General features: G+C 48.0%; 1 long non-coding RNA gene across 2 annotated transcripts in view; it reads right to left on the bottom strand.

Annotated features, from left to right (window-relative positions):
- Positions 1–18,810, bottom strand: part of LOC131504107 (uncharacterized) — a 54,736-nt gene extending 35,926 nt beyond the window's left edge. For both annotated transcript variants that reach the window (XR_009257778.1, XR_009257779.1), the window contains exons 1-3: positions 18,076–18,810; positions 17,442–17,596; positions 15,620–15,673 (exon numbers count right to left, since the gene is read on the bottom strand). This is a non-coding gene — a long non-coding RNA (uncharacterized LOC131504107). The remainder of the gene's footprint in view (positions 1–15,619; positions 15,674–17,441; positions 17,597–18,075) is intronic.
- Positions 18,811–19,850: the final 1,040 nt, after the last annotated feature.

Here is a 19,850-nt window from a genome sequence, read left to right as displayed (position 1 = left end):
CTCTCTTCCCCCACGGCCTCTCTCTCTAAATAAATAAATGAGCTTAAAAAAAAAAAAAGAATTTCCAGAGCTCTCCCCATCTCCCATCACTGCTCTTTCCCCAGGTGTGTGTCTAGAATGGTAAGGTCTCTGGGCGGAAACCTGTTCTCTTTGTACTTCAAGTCTCTCAGTCTGTCTACAGATGGTATCTTTTGAACCCCAAAGTCAGGAATCAGGTGTCTGCTTCTTGCCTGACAAGTTCCCCCCCTGGGGCACACGGCAGCCTCACACCTCCACATACAAATGCCAGGGGCGGTGGAAGAGAAAAGCCAGACCCTGAGCTTAATGTCTCAAGTCTCAGTCTGTCATGTACAAACATGAGCACAAACGGGGTAAGTGGTTTCTGGGCAACAATTATCCTTAAAGGCACTTTTGAGAGAAAGAGGGCTTCTTCCAAAGGCATGGCTTTAAAGCAAGCCCTTTGGGGCTGGTCACACCAGCCTGCCAGCAGCCCGTGGGGTCAGGGGCTGGGGTGTTTGGGGAAGACTAGGGGAGAAGTAAATCTTAACACCGGAGGTGCCCTCTGGAGGGAGATGAGACGTGCCCCTCCAGGCCATTTTATCTAGAAAATTCTCTTCTTCCAGGTTCGCCTCCTGCCCTCAGCTCCTGCTTTGCTGAAACCCAAGCAGGCCCTCTCCCTCTTTTCTCTCGGCTCCTTGCTATGCTTCCTCAATCTGGGCGGGGCTGTGGCTGCTGGGCAGGGGAAACCCAGGGAGCAGGAAATGCTGCGAATGATGTAGCCAGCAACCCATCTGTCCCCCAGGACCCAGCCCCAAGAGGTGCCAGGTCACGCGTTGTCACGATCCCCGGATTTCTGAGCACTGAGCTCACCTGCTGTCTGACAAAGACCTTCTCCTCAAGCAAATCCTAGCCGGGTTCCTCTGAACTCTCTTTGCACCTAGGCCCTCAGGCTGGGTTTCCGTGTTTGGGTCTACACTGCCCAATTTTAGCAAGAATCCTGCTGAGTCAGTTTAGTGAGAATATCTGGTCATCCTCATATCGGATCAGATATGGCCTGGCCTGCCTTCAGCAGGAATCCTGGTAAGTCAATTTAGCCTTCCTTCTGTTTTCTCTTAGTTTTCCATCCACCCCCGCCCCCTCGGCCTGTTCCTTGGCCATAAATTCCCACTTTTCCTTGTTGGATTCAGTAGAGCCCAATATCTTTCCTCCATGGCAAAACCCCATTGTACCTATCACAACAGTCCCCCCCACCCCGAATAAAGTCAGCCTTACTGTGCCTTACCAGGGCCAGGAATAATTCCTTCTTTAACAGATACAATATTTTCTCTTTACCATCTCATACCAAGGCTCACAGGCAAGAACGCTGAAGCCTGGGAGGCTCCTAAGCCCCCCCCAGAAATGTGTAGATGAGCTGAAAATAAGTCCTTTCTGGGAAAGCAGGTAATGATACCCGCTCTCCCCGAGTCTTACGTAGTTTCATTGTGCCCGGCGAGAGACACCTCAACCCTGACCACCAGAGAGGATCACGGCAATGCCTTTCCCGGCTGCTGGACCCCAGAGGAGCAGAGCCACAGGAGAGACGCCAACCCTGCAGAGAGGGTGTGAAGTCACAAAGGCTGAAGAATAAATCACAACAAAACAAGTCCAGAGGCGACCGTGGACAGGACTGCCATGTGACCCACAGAGAAGGGAGTTCCGAAAGAGTAGAACGGGAATTAATGCCAGCATGCCACACACACTGGAGACCGCACAGCCTTCACGGTTACGCCACCAAATGCGGACGCACATGTGTGAAGTTTGGTTCCGATCCAACCCATGGTATGTCCTGTAACAGCGGCAACACAGCCGAAGGAACGCTGTGCCGAGCAGGCAGTGGGATATGGCAGTGGGCACGGTCTGCTGCAGAAAAGAGACAGGGGGCAAGATGGTGGTGGAGAAGGTTCTCCTCTTGACCAGAACCGTGGAGAATGTTGCCTCCTGAGGTCCTGAGGATGGGAGGGTCCAGCCAGGGCAGTAAATAGTTGTACTCAAATAGTGACCGAGTTAAAGGGCACCCTAAAGACCAGGGGGGTGATGGTAGAATAAATTGCATTTTGTCATATGTACCGATAAAAATCCTGGTGTTGAAGAGTGTGCTAGGGGCACCTGGGTGGCTCGGTTAAGTGTCTGACTTCAGCTCAGGTCATGATCTCACGGTTCGTGAGTTCGAGCCCTGCATCGGGCTCTCTGTCGTCAGTGCGGAGCCTGCTTGGGATTCTCTCTCTCTCCCTCGCTCTCTGCCCCTCCTGCCCTCAAAATAAATTAAAAACTTTTTTAAAAATAGTGTGCCAGGAGCACCTGGGCAGCTCCATCAGTGGAGCGTCCTGACTCTTGATTTCGGCTCAGGTCACGGTCCCAGGGTTGTGGGATCGAGCCCCACATCAAGCTCTATACTGAGCATGGAGACTGCTTAAGATTCTCTTTCTCTCTCCCTCTCCCCCCTCTCCCTTGCTCATGCTGTCTCTCTCTAAAAATAAAATAAAAAGTGTGCCAGATGCTAACAGGGACATCACTGATACGAAAATACTGGAATGGCACAGAGATGACCATGTCCCCTGTACTTGACAACTTATACTGTCATGAAGCACTCCATATTTGGGGGCACTTTCTGTATGATGAAAGTATTTCTAATACATACGTGTTCTTTCTCAGCGTCTCCAAAATAACCAACACAGCGGTTAAAAAAAAAAAAAAAGAAGACTGGAAGTAAGTCAAGATGTCCACGGTGCTAATTCCCAGTCCGCGAAAGCATGAATGATTGCTCTTTCCTTTTCTGTACCTTCTGTATTTTTTAATTTTCCAAAAACAAAATGAAAAGTCATCAAAATAGTGAAAAGAAGCACAAACTGGTTGACACCCCTAGGGTCTCACAGGTGTAATCTTACTTAATCCTCAAGACATCTCTATGGGACACAGATTATTATCCCCGCTTTCAGATGGGGAGAGAGACAGGCTGGATCTGTTCAATCATCTCAAGTTCACATAGCTAGTACATGAATGAATCTGCACTTAAACCCAGGTCTTTTTTAATTTTAATTATTTATTTTCAGAGAGAGAGAGAGAGAGAGAGAGAGCAAGTGGGGGAGGGGCAGAGAGAGAGAATCCCAAGCAGGCTCTGTGCTCTCAGCACAGAGCCTACCATAGGGCTCGAACTCTTAAACCACGAGATCATGACTTGAGCCGCAATCAAGAGTCAGACACTGAACCAACTGACCCACCCAGGGGCCCCTTGAACACAGATTTTTTTTTTTAAATTCTTTTTTAACATTTATTTATTTTTGAGAGACAGAGAGAGACAGAGCATGAGCAGGGGAGGGGCAGAGAGAGAGGGAGACACAGAATCCAAAGCAGGCTCCAGGCTCTGAGCCATCAGCACAGAGCCTGATGTGGGGCTCGAACTCACAAACCGTGAGATCATGACCTGAGCCGAAGTCGGACGCTTAACCGACTGAGCCACCCAGGCGCCCCGAACCCAGGTTTTTTGACTCTAGATTGCACATTCCTTATTCCACTCTCCCTGTTTCTCAAGAATAGCATATTCTTCCAAGAGCTAACACAACAAGATACATCAGAAGGAAAGCCACTGGTCTTCTGCTCTTACCCAGGAGATGAGTGATGGGGCTGCAAACACCTGAGAGTGACCAGGAGAGCATACTGGTCCACCCCAGACTAGGTGACAGGTGACTGTGGAGACCTAAAGACATACGGCCTCTGGAGGAATGAGCATGGCTAGCTCATGCTCTCAAGGAATCCCCAGATCAGAGCTTAAAAGTACACCTCCTTTTTGCAAATCTCTGCAGCATCCTATAATGTATGGACCTGCACACGATCTCGATTAGTCCTCTGAGTAGGAAAAGCCTTCAAGGCCTTTATACCAGCTACTATTGGTGAGTTACACATTACCCCAAATGTGGCATCTCAGGACAACCATATCAGCTTACTTATGATCTTCTGGGTGACAAATTTAGGGAGGACATGGCTGGGCAGTCCCCACTTAGGGATCTCTCTTGTGGGTAAGTTGGCTGGAGTATCTATCTGAAGATTCAACTGGTCTCACAGGCTGTCGGCTCGAGAGCCCACACATGGCCTCTCCAGTCTGGCCACCGCGGGGTGGTAGGACTTCATACCTGGTGTCTGAAAGAACCACCCGGGAGCTCCAAGGCCTTTCTGAACCAGCCTCGGACATCACAAGGCACCACTCGCTTGGCGTTTGGTTGGTTGCAAATGAATCATCAGACAGAACAGACTCAAGGGGAGGGGAATTAGGCTCCACCTCTTGAGGGACACATGGAAAAGTCACAGTAAAAGAGCATGCGGGTAAGAAATACTGGCTCAGCCCACGCTGGGGGGAAAAATCCGCCTCAGTCATCTAACTCGATGGTTCCCAACCTCGGCCATCCCAAAGCACACACAGAAAGCGTGAATATATGCGTGGCTCAAGACACACGGATTGGGAAACTCAACAGGGTAACCACCTGTGATTAACAAAGCTTCCTTTCCTTACTTTCTGACTGATGTGCATTCAAGGTCAAGATTTCCCACATGCTTCAGGGTAATTTTTGAGCCAACAGAAAAGAAATCCTCCAGCTTGGATTCCTCTGTGCCATAGGTTTCTCTGCTATAATGTGTCCACAAGTTTTAAGACAGTTTTCCATCTTTTCTCCCACAAACATTAAAGGAGAGAATACATGCATTTTTTATGCATTGAATCCGTTTAAAATATATGCTGCCAATCATAAGGAATAATAAGACAACGGATCGAGCACTTCAGATACGTTAAAATTCATAAGTTCATAATGATTTCAAAACAACAGTAGAAATCATGATGGCAATCTTTGGAGGTTTCTAGGGCACTGACTCATCCAGGAAAGTGGAAAATAAAAGGAAAGGACAAAGCGCCTATCCTGCCTTTCCTGCATGAACTGTATTTCATGGTGTGCCGGCTACTCATGTACTGCTTCCCAGCCCGAATCCAACCTTCTTGGTTGTGCGTTGCGATCGATACTGGTTCTGGACCCTGTAAACATTTCTCCTGGTGCCACCTGATGTAGTGTTAAGCATCTGTCAGTAGAGGATGCTAGAAGGACATTACAGGAGGAAGGAATTCCTCCTGGTCCCACTGGGTTTTCCTGCTTCTTTCTGTGGTGCACAGTGGCCAAGAGTTATGGAGGACCCCTCGGTGAGTTTTTAGCAGCACCCCGTGGGCAGCTGTCTATCGAACTGCGTCAGCACCCCAGGGGCTAGTTCCCTGCCCACAGCCCTAAAGGATTTCAGTGAACTTCTCCACCCTCCAGTGAGTTACAGCCACTCTCTCCATCCTTGGGGTTGGGGAGACCCTCTTCCAGTGTGTCACCCCCTTTGGGTGTTCCGACTCTGCTCTGGAGGTACGGGCACCCCCTGTATCTACTATTCCTATGTTCTTTAGAATTACTTAACCCTTTATGGCTAGGCTTCTATTACTTGTTAATAATTTCTTGCGTTACATTTTTTCTATTCAAATGACTGTGTGGTTTCTGTCTCCTACCTAGACCTTGACTGATTCTCACAGTAATCAAATAATTGATATAAGAAGACCAGGTAATAAATGCTCAAGGAATGGTAGAATTTGAATATTTTATGGTAGGGACGCCTGGGTGGCTCAGTCGGTTAAGTGGCCGACTTCGGCTCAGGTCATGATCTCGCAGTCTGGGAGTTTGAGCCCCGTGTCAGGCTCTGTGATGACAGCTCAGAGCCTGGAGCCTGCTTTGGATTCTGTGTCTCCCTTTCTCTCTGCCCTTCCCCTGCTTATGCTCTCCCTCTCTCTCAAAAATAAAGATTTTAAAAAAAAGAATACTTTATAGTAAAACAAAAATTGGATGTAGGCAGTGACCATCAGTGGGTGATGCAGTAAAAGGCTGATGGGAAACATAGTAAGGGATAGATCACGTTCATTGCCCCTGAATCCAGAGGCAGAGTTACCGTGAGCTAATACAGGATAAGTTTCAATGTCCCTCCCCAGCATGGTTTCCCTCTAAGACCCAGAACCTAATTTTATATTTGTCATTTTGGATTCTTGCTCTTAAAAGGAAGCTTTTCAATTTGGAAACTTCAATCTTCACAAAACCTGGATCACTATGTGAACCCACCGCTCAGCCTTAAGATCATAAAAAGGAGACAACCAAACGTGTGCCTCCTTGATGTGATGGAACTGGAAATAGCACATCCCTGCAAGACTGCCACCAGAAGTTTATTCTCAAACCAAACAGGCCTCCAGATATAATCGCGAGTTTGTACAAACACTGAGGATAGAAGAACATGAAAAAGAGACCATGAGAGTACAATAGCCAAATGCAAACTGGGGGTGATGTTGTAGAACGAATTACCTACTTTTTTCAACAAATAAATAGCAAGTTGAAAAAAAAAAAAAAAAGCTGGGGCTGGGAGACTGTCATATCGATTTTTTAAAACTTGAGTAATCTTACCAGAAGGCATGTGTGGACCCTGTTTGAATCCTGATTCAGAGAAAAAAACATTTATGAGACCATCAGAATTTTTATGCTGACTGGATAATAGATGGCATTAAGGTTACCTTTCATTTCTTTTAGATGTTGCTGTTGGGGCGCCTGGGTGGCTCAGTCAGTTAAGTGGCCGACTTTGGCTCAGGTCATGATCTCGTGGTCCGTGAGTTTGAGCCCCACGTTAGGCTCTGTGCTGACAGCTCAGAGCCTGGAGCCTGTTTCAGATTCTGTATCTCCCTCTCTCTGGCCCTCCCCCGTTCATGCTCTGTCTCTCTCTGTCTCAAAAATAAATAAACGTTAAAAAAAAAAATTTTAAAAAAAAAGTGCTGTGGATATACATTTTTAAAAGTCCTGTCTCTCTCCTTAAGTATTTTTTAATGAAGTAATACAGATTTGCAACTCCTGATCTCAAAGTCGTGAGTTCAAGCCCACGTTGGGTAGAGAAGAGAGCTTACTTAAAAAATAAATAAATAGGGGCGCCTGGGTGGCTCAGTCGGTTGAGCGTCCGACTTCGGCTCAGGTCATGATTTCACAGTCTGTGGGTTCGAGCCCCGCATCAGGCTCTGTGCTGACCGCTTGCTCAGAGCCTGGAGCCTGCTTCAGATTCTGTGTGTCCTCTCTCTGCCCCTCCCCTGCTCACGCTTTGTCTCACTCTGTTTCTCAAAAATAAATAAATGTAAAAAAATAAATTAAAAATAAATAAATAAATAAATTAATTAATTAATTAATTAAAAAAATGGGGCGTGTGGGTGGCTCAGTCGGTTGAGCGTCCGACTTTGGCTCAGGTCATGATCTCGCGGCTCATGAGTTTGAGCCCCGCGTCAGGCTCTGTGCTGGCAGCTCGGAGCCTGGAACCTCCTTCGGATTCTGTGTCTCCCTCTCACTCTGCCCCTCACCTGCTCACACTCTGTCTCTGTCTCTCTCAAAAATAAATAAACATTAAAAATTTTTGTAAATAAATAAATAAAATAGAAGTGCTATAAAGTCTGGGGTTGTTCTAAAAAATAATCTAGTAACAGGGGAGATGGTGCTTTATCTAGTGCCGTTGGTCTTACGTTGATAAATGGCAAAGCTGGGTGATGGGTACATGGTGATTCACTGTAAACGTATTTATTATATTCAGACCCACATTAGTGTGTGTTTGAAAACGTCATCATAAAAAGTTTAATGCAATAAAATGCACGCTACCACGGTGGCATTTTATCTGCGTGTTCGTGATAACCAAATGCATATCATACATTGCAGTTGACAGAGCACTTTTCATACATAATTTAATGTAATCCTAACCTTAGGTCTCCAAGATGGATTTTATTATCTCCATTTCACAGGTAACAATTTCAGAGAGGGTAAGTCAGTGGCTCAGAGGCCTGCAGCCAGTACGAGGCAGAGCATAAAGGCGTCATATATCGAAGAGTTTTCTAGCAGGGGCCTCTACAAAAATGGAAGAAAGTGGACAGCGCCAGGGGCTGGTCTTGGCAACCTCTGTATCCCCTTTTCGTAGACTTCCTCACACTCCAAAACCCATCCCTCTCATCGGCATTAACTGACGATGGTTAAGATGTCTTTCCTCCTGGCTTGTTTGAATGTTTGCCGTTGTCCCTGGTGTCCTGTTGTTATAGGCACCGTGTGGGAACAACAGCTGTTTATAACTCAATGTTTTATGGCTTGTTTTTAGGCTAATAAAATGAGTAAGAAGCTGCGTGGCATTTTCCGCCGTTGTCCAGAATTCACTATGAGATTAGTTACACTAAGTCATCAGTACCGGTGAATTTTGTTTTTTTTAATTTTTTTTTTAACGTTTTATTTATTTTTGAGACAGAGAGAGACAGAGCATGAATGGGGGAGGGGCAGAGAGAGAGGGAGACACAGAATCGGAAGCAGGCTCCAGGCTCTGAGCCGTCAGCCCAGAGCCCGACGCGGGGCTCGAACTCACGGACCGCGAGATCGTGACCTGAGCCGAAGTCGGACGCCCAACCGACTGAGCCACCCAGGCGCCCCCTTTTTTTTTTTTTAATTTTTTTTTTAACCTTTTATTTATTTTTGAGACAGAGAGAGACAGAGCATGAATGGGGGAGGGGCAGAGAGAGAGAGAGGGAGACACAGAATCGGAAGCAGGTACAGGTGAATTTTTATCAGGCAACGCAGAAAAACCAGAGAGATACTTCTGATTCTCCAGCGGGGAGAAAAGTGGAGTGGTGCATTCAAATTGCTGACGTTAAACAACCACACCAACTACAGGAACAAAACCAAACCAAACCTCTTCGGGGACTCGGTGTGGACATCTAGACAGCCCCGGGAAAATGGCCCCATGCAGACAACCACTTCAGGACACCTTGCTCCGGGTGGCTCAGTCAGTCAAGCGCCAACTCCGCTCAGGCCATGATCTCACAGTTTATGAGTTTGAGCCCCGCGTCGGGCTCTGTGCTGACCGCTCAGAGCCTGGAGCCTGCTTCGGATTCTGTGTCTCCCTCTCTCTCTGCCCCTCCCCCACTCATGCTGTGTGTGTGTCTCTCTCTCTCTCTCTCTCTCAAAAGTCAATAAACATTAAAAAAAAAAAAAGAATCTCTGTGCTGAGTTTGCTGCACTGTTCTTTCTTTTTTCAACTTTTCTGAATGTTTGAAAATTGTTATAATAAAACGTTAGGAGACAAAGTTAAAAACATCCGGTGGCCCCTCTGAGCTGTCACAGCCATGAGCAGCCTCAGCTGCATAAATGGAAATCAACTGTCCAGATCTATCAATCCATTAAATGGGCACTAGGGAGGGAGAGATGAAGGGAGGGGTGTCCCGGGGGAGGCGGAGGAAGCAGCTCTTTCCCGACAGTGGACACAGCGCTGGGACCCCAGCCCACAGAGGGTCTCGGTGGTGCAGCCAGGAAAGTCTGCCTCAGTGGAAATATCTGTGCGGGACTTCTCCCGCCAGACGAGCCGTGATCATTTCCAGTTCTGCGTCCAGCCTGCCTGGGGGAGCCGCATTACAAACAATTCCTCTGCTTTCCAAATGGGCAATTTCAGTCCCGTGATTTCAACGGGAACTTGTGGAGCTGGTAAAAGGCACCTGGCTCCTCGAGAGCTGAGTTAAGTGGTAAATTTCAGAACTGCTGTAAAAGTGAGACTGAAACGCCCCAGAGATGAAAATAATGTGTACGTAACTCTCAAGTGTCGTGCAGGCGATTCATTGGCGCTCTGAGGTCATGTTTTGGTTTGATGGCTCACACAGGATATCAGTCAGGAGAATGGTGCTGTGTTCATGCCCAACCCAGAGAGGGGGTTATTACCATAGTAGCAGGTCACAACGAACCGAGTTACGGTCCCCGTAGAATTTGGTGAAATCAGAATATACGTGCATATCTTAACGCTGGACAAAGCATTAAATATTTTGAACATCAATAAAGCCAATCAATAGCTGTTGAGCACCTACTAGCTACCATGTAAATATAATAAAAAAGAGGGGCCTCCGGCTGGCTCAGCCAGTTAAGCGTCTGACTTTGGCTCAGGTCATGATCTCACAGATTGCGAGCTCGAGCCCCACGTCGGGCTCTGAGCTGACAGCTCGGAGCCTGGAGCCTGCTTCGGATTCTGTGTCTCCCTCTCTCTCTCTGCCCCTTCTCTGCTCATGCTCGGTCTCTCTCAAAAACAAATAAACATCTTTAAAAAATGTTTAAATGTATAATAAAGTAGAGCAAACACTCCTTTTCCATAAGACATGACTATATAATTCCAGGGATGCGTCCCATCCCAACCTTCTGCAAGCACAATGTCTCCGCCTCTACTTCTCTGTGGAAATCATTGTTTTCTTTACCGTCATCCAAATGGTAAATCAGAAGCAAAGTTGAGATTCGGGGGCACCTGGTGGCTCAGTCAGTTAAGTGTCTGACTCTTGGTCTCGGTTCAGTTCACGATCTCGCGGTTGGTGAATCTGAGCCCCGCATCGGGCTCTGTGCTATCGATGGATTCTCTCCTGCCTGGGATTCTCTCTCTCTCTTTGCCCCTCCCATGCGTGTGCTGTCTCTCTTTCTCAAAATAAATAAACTGAAAACAAATCTTTAACAAAAAGTTGGGACTCTGTTCAGCTGGTGAGGAGTCACTATTTCGCTCCACTCTTGCATTGTCTGAACCATATAATTTGTAAAATAGTTTTTAAAGCAAAAATGCCAGTGGTTTGAAAGGATATAAACTGAAAAGTCCATATCCACACGGCATCCCCAGCGCCCCGTCTCAGAGGTCACCCCGATAACACTTTTGCGGACACTTCTAGAATCCTTCACACATGCACGGCACATGTGAGACCCAGATGTTGGCAGGCTACCTCCCATGCCATGCTTCACACAAAACTCAGCCCCTTGACCAGCATTGACAAGGAATCCAATCATACCAAATCATACCAAATCCATTCTGATGTTTACAGTGTTATTAAAGATTGATGGGGTTGGGGAGAACGGCCACGTAGTCTGGCATCCGTACCTCTCTCTTCAACAAAACAAAGCTATGTTCAACGTGGATCTCGTCCACAGGGTTGCCAGCCCACACTGGGCATACGACCCTCTGGCCCCTATTCACCGTATCCCACCAACACACACACAGACACCCACACACGTGCGCACACAGCCTCAGTAATTCTGGCATGCCTATTCCAAGGTGTCTGCATTCCTATCCCCACCCTTACCTTCTCCCAACCCACCCCAGTTAAAATACAAGGGTGCAATGCATTTTATTTAACCAGTCCCTTTTTGATGGACTTTTAGGTTGCTTCTCAATTTCTCTTGCCACGTTAAATAATGTCACAATTAATACCACTGAAGATGCATCTTTGTAAACGTGTGAGTTTGTTGCAAACTCTTAGAAGTGCAGTGTCTGGGTCAAGGACATATGCATTCACAAGTTGGATATATTTTGGCAAACTGCCCTTTAAAAAATGACATGAATGGGGGCGCCGGGTGGTTCAGTCAGTTAAGCGTCTAACTTTGGCTCGCATCATATTCTCGCAGTTCGTGGGTTCAAGCCCTGTGTCGGGCTCTCTGCTGTCGGCACAGAGCCTGCTTTGGATCCTCTGTCTCCCTCTCTCTCTGCCCCTCTCCCACTCTCTCTCTCTCTCAAAAAACCCCATTTTTTAAAAATAACATCAATGTCCATGAAGGTATGTTCCCATAGTATCTGGGACCATCTGTTTCCGACCTTGGCCAACACTAAATATCACTAAATACAATCATCCTTACCAATCAAATAATGAAACGTGGTGCCTCATTATTATTTTAACCTGCATTTCTAGAAAAAGGAGTATGACTCAGCATCTTTTCATATATTTATTTGCCATTGATTTTTTTTTCTGTAAATTTCATCTCGGCTTTGATACCTGCAAAAAACATCTAGAAAATATCTTTTCCCTTTGCTCCCAGGACACGTCTATCTTTTGATTCCTGAGCACGTCTTTCTTGTCCCTTTGCTGGCTTCTGTTTCTTTACCTCTGGAAAACTGCTGTTCTCCAGGGTGCCAGCCTCACCGTGCTTCCTTCCCATTGTACACACTCTCCACCTGAGATTTCTTCTCCTCCTCCCCTTATCGTGTCCTAGACACTCTGTTAGGCATCTGTAATGCTTATTATAACCCTCCGATGTTAGCCTTATCAACCGCCCCCAACCCCAATTTACAAATGAGAAAACTGAGGTCACAGATTAACTTGCGTAAGGTCGCACCATCAGTAAATGATGAAGTGGGATTTGATGCCAAGGCTGTTGCTCTCTGTCGCTCACCTCACGATGTCCAACGACAGGGAGAGAATCCCAAATCTGATAACTGCTCCAGGCCTCTCCCCGGGTCTCCAAACCCATACACCCAATTCCTCCATAGACATCTCTACCTGGACATCTACCGGAATTTCAAATGCAACATGCCCCCCTCCCCCCACCATGAATCTGCCTTCTCAGTGATCCCTTCCATGGGTGATGGAATATTCCAGCCTCCCAGCCTCAGCCATTCTAGTCACCAAATTCCACAGAAGCAGCTCCGACTGCCAAACTTTCCTCTCCTTCCCTCTGCAGCCCCTGAGCTGAGGGCCTTGTCATTTCTTGCCCGGAATGTCATATCCTTCCTATTCTCTCTGCCATCAGGCTCTGTGTATTCTGGTTTACCCACCCCCCTCTGCTGCCAGAGGGGCTTCTCCAATAAGCATAATAATCCAAAAATGAGGTAATGTTCTTTATCTTATAAGGCTCTTACAAGGAATAAGTGAAATAATCTATGTTAAATATATAGCTCATGCTAATTCCTCAATACATATTAGGATTACTATTTCCCTTCGAAAAAGCAAATCTGGTAATATAAATCCTCTGGTTGCATAATAACGTCTAAAGGGCCTGACCTACTGCCCCCCCTCCCACCCCCGACCTCACACCCTCTGCTCTAGTCAACCAAATTCCTCTCTTTTTTTTTTAATGTTTATTTTTGAGAGAGAGAGAGAGAGAGAGAGAGAATGGGGGGGGAGGGGCAGAGAGGGAAGGAGACACAGCATCCAAAGCAAATTCCAGGCTCTGAGCTGTCAGCACAGAGCTCCACACGGGGCTCGAACCCACGAACTGTGAGATCATGACCTGAGCTGAAGTCAGACGGTTAACCGACAGAGCCACCCAGGCGCCCCTCTTTTCCTGTCTCTATGCCTCTGCATAGATGGTTCCCTCTGCTTAGAATTCCCTTCACCCCTCTTACTGCACTAGTAAGCACCCTTGAGTCTTTAAGATCTAGTTCAAACAGCATATTCCCTGTAGAGGCTGCTTTTAGGCAAACAGGCTCGAGCAACGGAATGTAGAAAGGGCCCACAGAGACCCCCTGGCTGAATACACACAGGCCCATCAGGCGACTCACCTCAAAATATCCATAGGCCCTAACTGTCCAACGGGCTACTTACAACCAGGCACAGTTCCCAAAAAAGGGGAGAACTCCATGCATCCCCAAACCTCCCCACCTTCCCTCATTAAATACAGCCCCCACCCACTGCCTCATGGCAGACAGTCTCTCCTCTGCTGTCCTGCCCGCCGTTCCCTTGTGGTGTATTCGGGAAGCCTCTGTCTCCTTCGGGTGAATTCTTTTACCCCCCACACTACTGGCCTCCACCGATCGGTCATTACTCCACATTTGGGGGCCATGTCTGATCGGGAGAGACATTATATTGAGGCACCACGTTCCCTGCGATGCCCCCTCTGGGTCCTTGGGCCCCTGCTCCGCGCCGTTTATTTACGTGGAACACTGCATTGTGACTGTGTGTCCACCTGCTTGTCTCTGTGACAAGGCTGAGAAGAGGGGCTGTGTCTCATCCATCTTTGTATTCTCGGCGTGTGGTACATGGGAGTTCCTTTAAAAATGTGTGTGGACCCGGGACACCGGGGGGCTCAGTCGCTTAAGCGTTGGACTCTCCATTTCAGCTCAGGGCATGATCTCATGGTTTGGGGGATCGAGCCCCACATCGGGCTCTGCGCGGACAGCACGGAGCCTACTTGGGGTTCTCTGTCTCCCTCTCTCTCTCTGCCCCTCCCCTGCTTGCACTCCCACTCTCCCTCAAAATAAATAAATAAACTTGAAACAATTGCGCGGGGAGTTAACGTGTTCCGTGTGTTAAGAAGCAACCCCCCAACCCCCCACCCCTCCTGCCGGAGCTAGAGTCCTGGAGAAACCGAATTAAGGGCATGCAGCATCATGAAAGCACACTGCTAGAGGCCCAGGCCCGGAAGCCAAGTCCCTGCCCGGAGGCGTGACGCGAGCTGAGTCACTCGAAGCCTCTGAAACCTTGCACTGAGAGGTGGGTGGCGGCCTCAGCAGTCTCCTGGACCACAAAGGTCAAAGGACACAATGTGTGAGAAACCCAAATGCAGCCCAGATGTAAGCAGATGTTAGAATTGCTAGCCAAAGTCAGGGGAAGAATAACCATTTTTAGGAAGTGAAATGATACCTGCACAAAGGCACTGGCATCGGATAAATTGAAATTCACGGCGCAAGCCCGAACTAACAAACTAACCCCGAAGCGTCAGCGACTTGACCCAACACTGGGCCAGTTTCACTCCCAGTACACGTCCACGTCCGGACACCGGCTCCTGCTCTCCCCAGTCCTCAGGGGCACATGCTGCTGGGGTGCAGCAGTCCCACGGCAAAGGGGACTCCGAGAGGAGATTAACACGCAGGGCCTTGTTGGGAAGTGGCCTTGGGATCAACACCCGTGCAAAAGAGCAGAGGGCAACGGGACTGTGCCAGGGTAGGAGATGAGCCATGGCGAGGCCCGCGGCCACCTCACCTTAACCCAGGGGATGTCTGGAGCCTGAATCGCCCTCCACAGCTGTCCGGGGTTGAGCCAAGAGAGCTCGATCCTTCACTGCCAGGTCAGTCAGGAGTCGACCATGGGCGAGGTAACTCTCGCCAGCCGAGGGACAGCTGAAGGCTGTCTATAGGCAGCACTGTCAGCTGCTGGGGCTGTGAACAACCATGACAGAGCCCCCAGGGGAGCTGCATCATAGAGTAGCTGGCCCTCTGGAACCCATGCTCGGTGCTCTCCTGGAGGCCACCCTAACCTGGGATGTGAGTGCAAGTAGCTTACTTGGGAATGTGGAAGCGGGGTGGGGAAGGAAAGGAAATAAGCACGGAGAGCCTTCATGAACACGGCCCTGCTGGTGAAGGTCAGACAGACTAAAACACACCCGGGGTTGGCCCACTCCCGGGGGGGGAGGGGTGGCGGCAAAGAACGGGCGGTATCTATCCACCAGATCCTGGGCGCCATGACTCATGGCCACACCTGCTGGCAGTCACTCCATGGCAGTTCCAACCTGCCTGGCCCACCTGAGCAGACTCTCAGGTGACGGTGGGAAGAAGCCATGGGTGTGAGCAGTGACAGTGAGCACCATGGGGATGAGTCAGCACTCATAGAGTCGGCCACGTCAGGGAGAGGACAGCTTGGAATCTCTCAGGAGCGTGATGTTGCCTCAGCCCCAGAAGACGAACTAGTCACCTGGAGTGCCTGGGATAGGGCTGGGCAGAGGGGTCCGCCTTGACCACAGGGACGGAAGAGATGAAGATTGCCGTGTACCCCACCACCATTCCTACCTACCGGCTGTGAGCGACGGAGAAGTCACTTTATCCTTCGGAGCCTCAATGCACTGATCTGTAAAGTGGGGAGAATAACACCAATGTCCATAAGAGTGTGAGAAACGGAGCGAAAGCACGTGAAGAATCTGCCACAACGTAATGATACTTGGTGACATCCCACTTCTAATCTCGAGTCACAGGATAGGTTCACTTTATTACTGTATTTTATAACACGATTACCTCTGCTTTTATGCATCCACGTAACACTAAAATAATAAAGGACATTCGCTGGACATTGTTGAAATTCTAAGACTAATTTCAAATATATAAATATTTGAACATAGAAGTATTTATTTCTCAATAGTCTATTGCAATGTTGTAGTACACAGTGGGCAGTCAGTAAATGGTTACCATTATTACTCGGGAACTATTGACAATCAATCTCATTAATCCCAGGCAAACAATGGATCTGGAATGTGAGTTCCCCAGATAAACCATCAGCTCAAGGGTCTAGTTGGAGAGCAGGGCTGACCTAAGCCTGTTGGCTCCCCACGTAAACACAAGTCAGGGTAATTTACTAACAGCAAGACCTGTTTCCTGCTGAGCACTTACAGTCCAAAATCCAAAACTAGACCCAGGGGAGGAGGTCACATATGCTCACATGGAGCAGGTGAGTTTCCCTTTCCACTAACTTCTGAGCGATTAGATGATTTGACTTGATGCTTGCTTGTTGCAATGTCATCCAAATGAGACATGGAAATTCCTCACCTGCTGTCAACTAGACAGAGCTTTTGAGATGCAAACTCTATACATTCTCAGAGGAGACGCATGAAACAGAAGAGAGAAGTCCCTTTCAAAGGACCATCCCCCTGCCTTCCCCCTCTATACACATGCTAAGCACACAGAGCTTTGGCAATCTGCTACGAAAACAGAATTTTAAAATAAACCCAAGTCTGCTCTCTCAAATCAGAATTTAGAGGAAGACGGATTGTTGTAAGGTGAATTTGTTTTTCCAAATTAATTTCTTTCTCGCACATGCACATCCACACACATGTGCGGGCACACGCACGCGTGAGCGCACACACAGACACAGACACACACACATATACACACGTGCACACGTGAACACATCCGCAAAAACGAGGCATCTGTTAAGAGGCCAAATGTGGACGGAAAGTTCACCCTCAGCGCAAGAGAGACGTTCGATAATTATGAGGACAGGCTCAAAGCTGCATAAAAATAAAACCCACAGAAGCCAGCAGATGGCACTTAATCATAATTCTTCCTATGATTTCTATTAATTGTTAAATATTCTTCATTCTGTCTTCCCAGTAAGACGAATGATGTGCTAATAGGGCGTCGTAAGTAATGTTTTCCCTTTGACATATTAAATAGGCTTGTTCCATAAAATCTCCCCACCTATACAACGAGCCGGAGCCCCATTTCCCTCATGCATATATTTATCATATCACAGTAGGCATACGCGTGCCCATGTATCTGTGCGCTCCCAAGCATGCAGCACATTTGATAAATGTATGAAGTAAACGCTCACACCTTCATTTCTCTCCAGGAGCAAGTCCAAATCAAGGAACTGTTGTTCCTGAAACAGTCACAGAAAACCATTGAAACCACATTGTCTGCCAAAAATAGAAACGTAGAAATACCTCAGGGAGGCCACTTTGGCAATTTCCTTCGAGGCTCCTATTACTAGCGTTAGCAAGGTGAGAGACCTCTTCTAGGCTGGTCTTCGTTACTTGCCAATTCTTTTCTTTTCCTTCCCCCCCACCACTCCTCCCTCGACCGTGACTCTCCTTCCTTCTCCCCACGCTTCCATGATGCCTCACCCCGTTCTGCTAATTCCTTCTCTTGATTCCGCTGCTCCATCTTTCATCTTTCATCTCTACTTCTCCCTCTTAAGCACTGGGTTGGTTTTCTAAGTCTTGCAGGGACAGATGCCGAACCAGTCAGGGGTCTTGGTTTCTGACACTTGAAATTGACTCTGTTAAGCAGGGAAAAAAAAAAAAAATATTGGAAAGCGATCAAATCGTTCACAGAATCAACAGGAAGCCTGGAGAATCTGGCTTGGGCAACAGGCTAGAAGAACCAAAGGGGATTGGCACCAGAGAAGACAGCCAAGGTCACACCACCGAAAACCTCTCGGTGGGGACAGTGGCCACCAGCCACTAAGGGCCACCGCTGACACTTGGCTGTACTGAAGAATAAGCGTGCACTCACTCCAGAGGCTTGCTTTGTTCCCTCCAGATTCCCAGTCCAGGCCGGAGAGCCCAATGCCAAGACAGGGTGGACAGACCTCAGGAATTGCTCTCCAAGAGCAAAGCTGTAGTTCTGGCTCAACAGGAAAGGGGGTGGGAGTGCAAAGCTGAGAGCTGACAAGTCTATCGAGAAAGCAGGAGAGAGCAGAGTCCCAGAAACATTAGAGACTAAGAGCGTCACGGACACCCCTCTCTCCGAACCCACCCTATTTCCGGTGCACTTCTGGAGGTCTGCATCTGCTTTGTGAGGAGGGCTTTGGGAAAAGGACAGCTTTTGGGCAGCATACAAATTAACGATGCCAGTTCTGGAAAGACAGGCTGTAAAGTGAAATTCGGCGGAGGCTGTAGCCCAGCACGGTCGCCTGGGCTATTTTGCACACACTTTGTCCTAGACAAAGCAAGGAGCCACGGTTGCTAATGTGAACACCCTTTGTTTTCAGGTTCCCTGTAGCCAATTTAAAGCCCAGCTCCTAAGCGCTGTGCTTTGACCTCCTACCTCTTAACCCTTAAAGGAGCAAGTCAAGCTTCTTTCTAGGGATGAAATTTGTAACGCGATTCCTGGCTCGGTGCAGGGGCCTCCTCTCTCATCCTGCCAGCTGGTCCCAATTATGAGCCGGTTGGGGTAATTTCAGAGTGTGGAGGGTGTCTGAGCAGTAGGAGGAGGGTTTTCTAAACACTTAGTTTCCCTTAGGATCCCAAGGCCGACTAGAACTAGTGGATCCTTTAATATTCTAAATTATGAGGTGACTTTCACTGGTTTTTGAAAAAACAAGGGAAATAAAATATATAAATAAAATCACTCGGTGGTGCGGCTGATAACTACTGCCAGCACAGAGAGAAAAATGAAGGCAACTGTTTCTACCATTCCAGCAAAGCTCCAACTTCGCCTACGTACCCTGGGTGATTGCCTCAATTTTCCTCTGTGCTGTAACAGAGTGGGCCCGTGTTGTGGCAAGTTTCCTTTGTGATAGGTGAGACCGAGGCGTGTCTTTGGGGGAGCGCCAGGCCAGTTTTAAAGGGCCACACACACGTAATCTGAGTTCAAGGTTATGTTTGGTGGAGTCAGTGTTTATTGAACGCCTACTATACGGAGGCGCTGCAAGTTCCGGGAATTCGAAACTCGGTAAATCTCGCTCTCCAGTGAGGCTGGATCGCATCCAACCGGGGGGCATTGCAGGGTGGTAGTGGGTAGAAGGGTCAGCCTTTGGCTGGGAGGAGCATTTTGTCACTGACGTTGTGTAGAATCGCCATGCTACACGCTGGTAATACAAACCAGATGGCTTTTAGTTGGTTTCATTATTTTTAAACTCTCTGCAAATACACCCCTCGTTGCCTGCACCTGGCCTGACTTCTCCCGCCAGCCTCTTCGCCACACTCCTAGGCTTCCAGCCACCCCTCCCCCTTCAGTTCAGGCCATCGCATCATAGGCACTCTGGGTGTGTGCACGAGAGACAAAATTGCATTTGAAGGCATAGACGTGCCCGGAAGACAGGGGCCCATAGCTGAGCGGGCATGAGCTCCGCTGGAGGCTTAATGCCAACATTGGCGTTACACGTGACCTTCGTGGGGCCTGTCTAGGGCAATCCCTGTCCCTCCCCCTCGCATTATCGGCATTTATGAGTCAGCTTCTTTTCTCACTATAATTTCATGTCTTTGGGCCCAAGTGTTTTCACGTGGACGCTGTGGCTAAGAGCCGTCTTTCCTGGAAGGACTGTTGTAAGGATTAAACGGGAAAACACATGTAAAGCACCTGGCATTTGGTAAGCACTAAATAAATGTTAGCTGCTATTACCATTCCTTTTTTCTTTTTTTTTTTTTTTAGAGGAGCAACTTCATTTTATATTTGTAACACCAGTAACCAATTAGGCAGGCAGCACGCCACATGATTAAATTGCCAACCCTTTGTTGCTATATATTTTTAATTTTTTAATGTTTATTTTTGAGAGAGAGAGAGAGAGAGAGAGAGAGAGACAGAGTGCA

The sequence above is a fragment of the Neofelis nebulosa genome, chromosome 2 (genome assembly GCF_028018385.1).
Source record: "Neofelis nebulosa isolate mNeoNeb1 chromosome 2, mNeoNeb1.pri, whole genome shotgun sequence".
In the NCBI taxonomy this organism is placed as follows: domain Eukaryota; kingdom Metazoa; phylum Chordata; class Mammalia; order Carnivora; family Felidae; genus Neofelis; species Neofelis nebulosa.
This window is presented reverse-complemented; position numbering and strand designations above follow the sequence as displayed.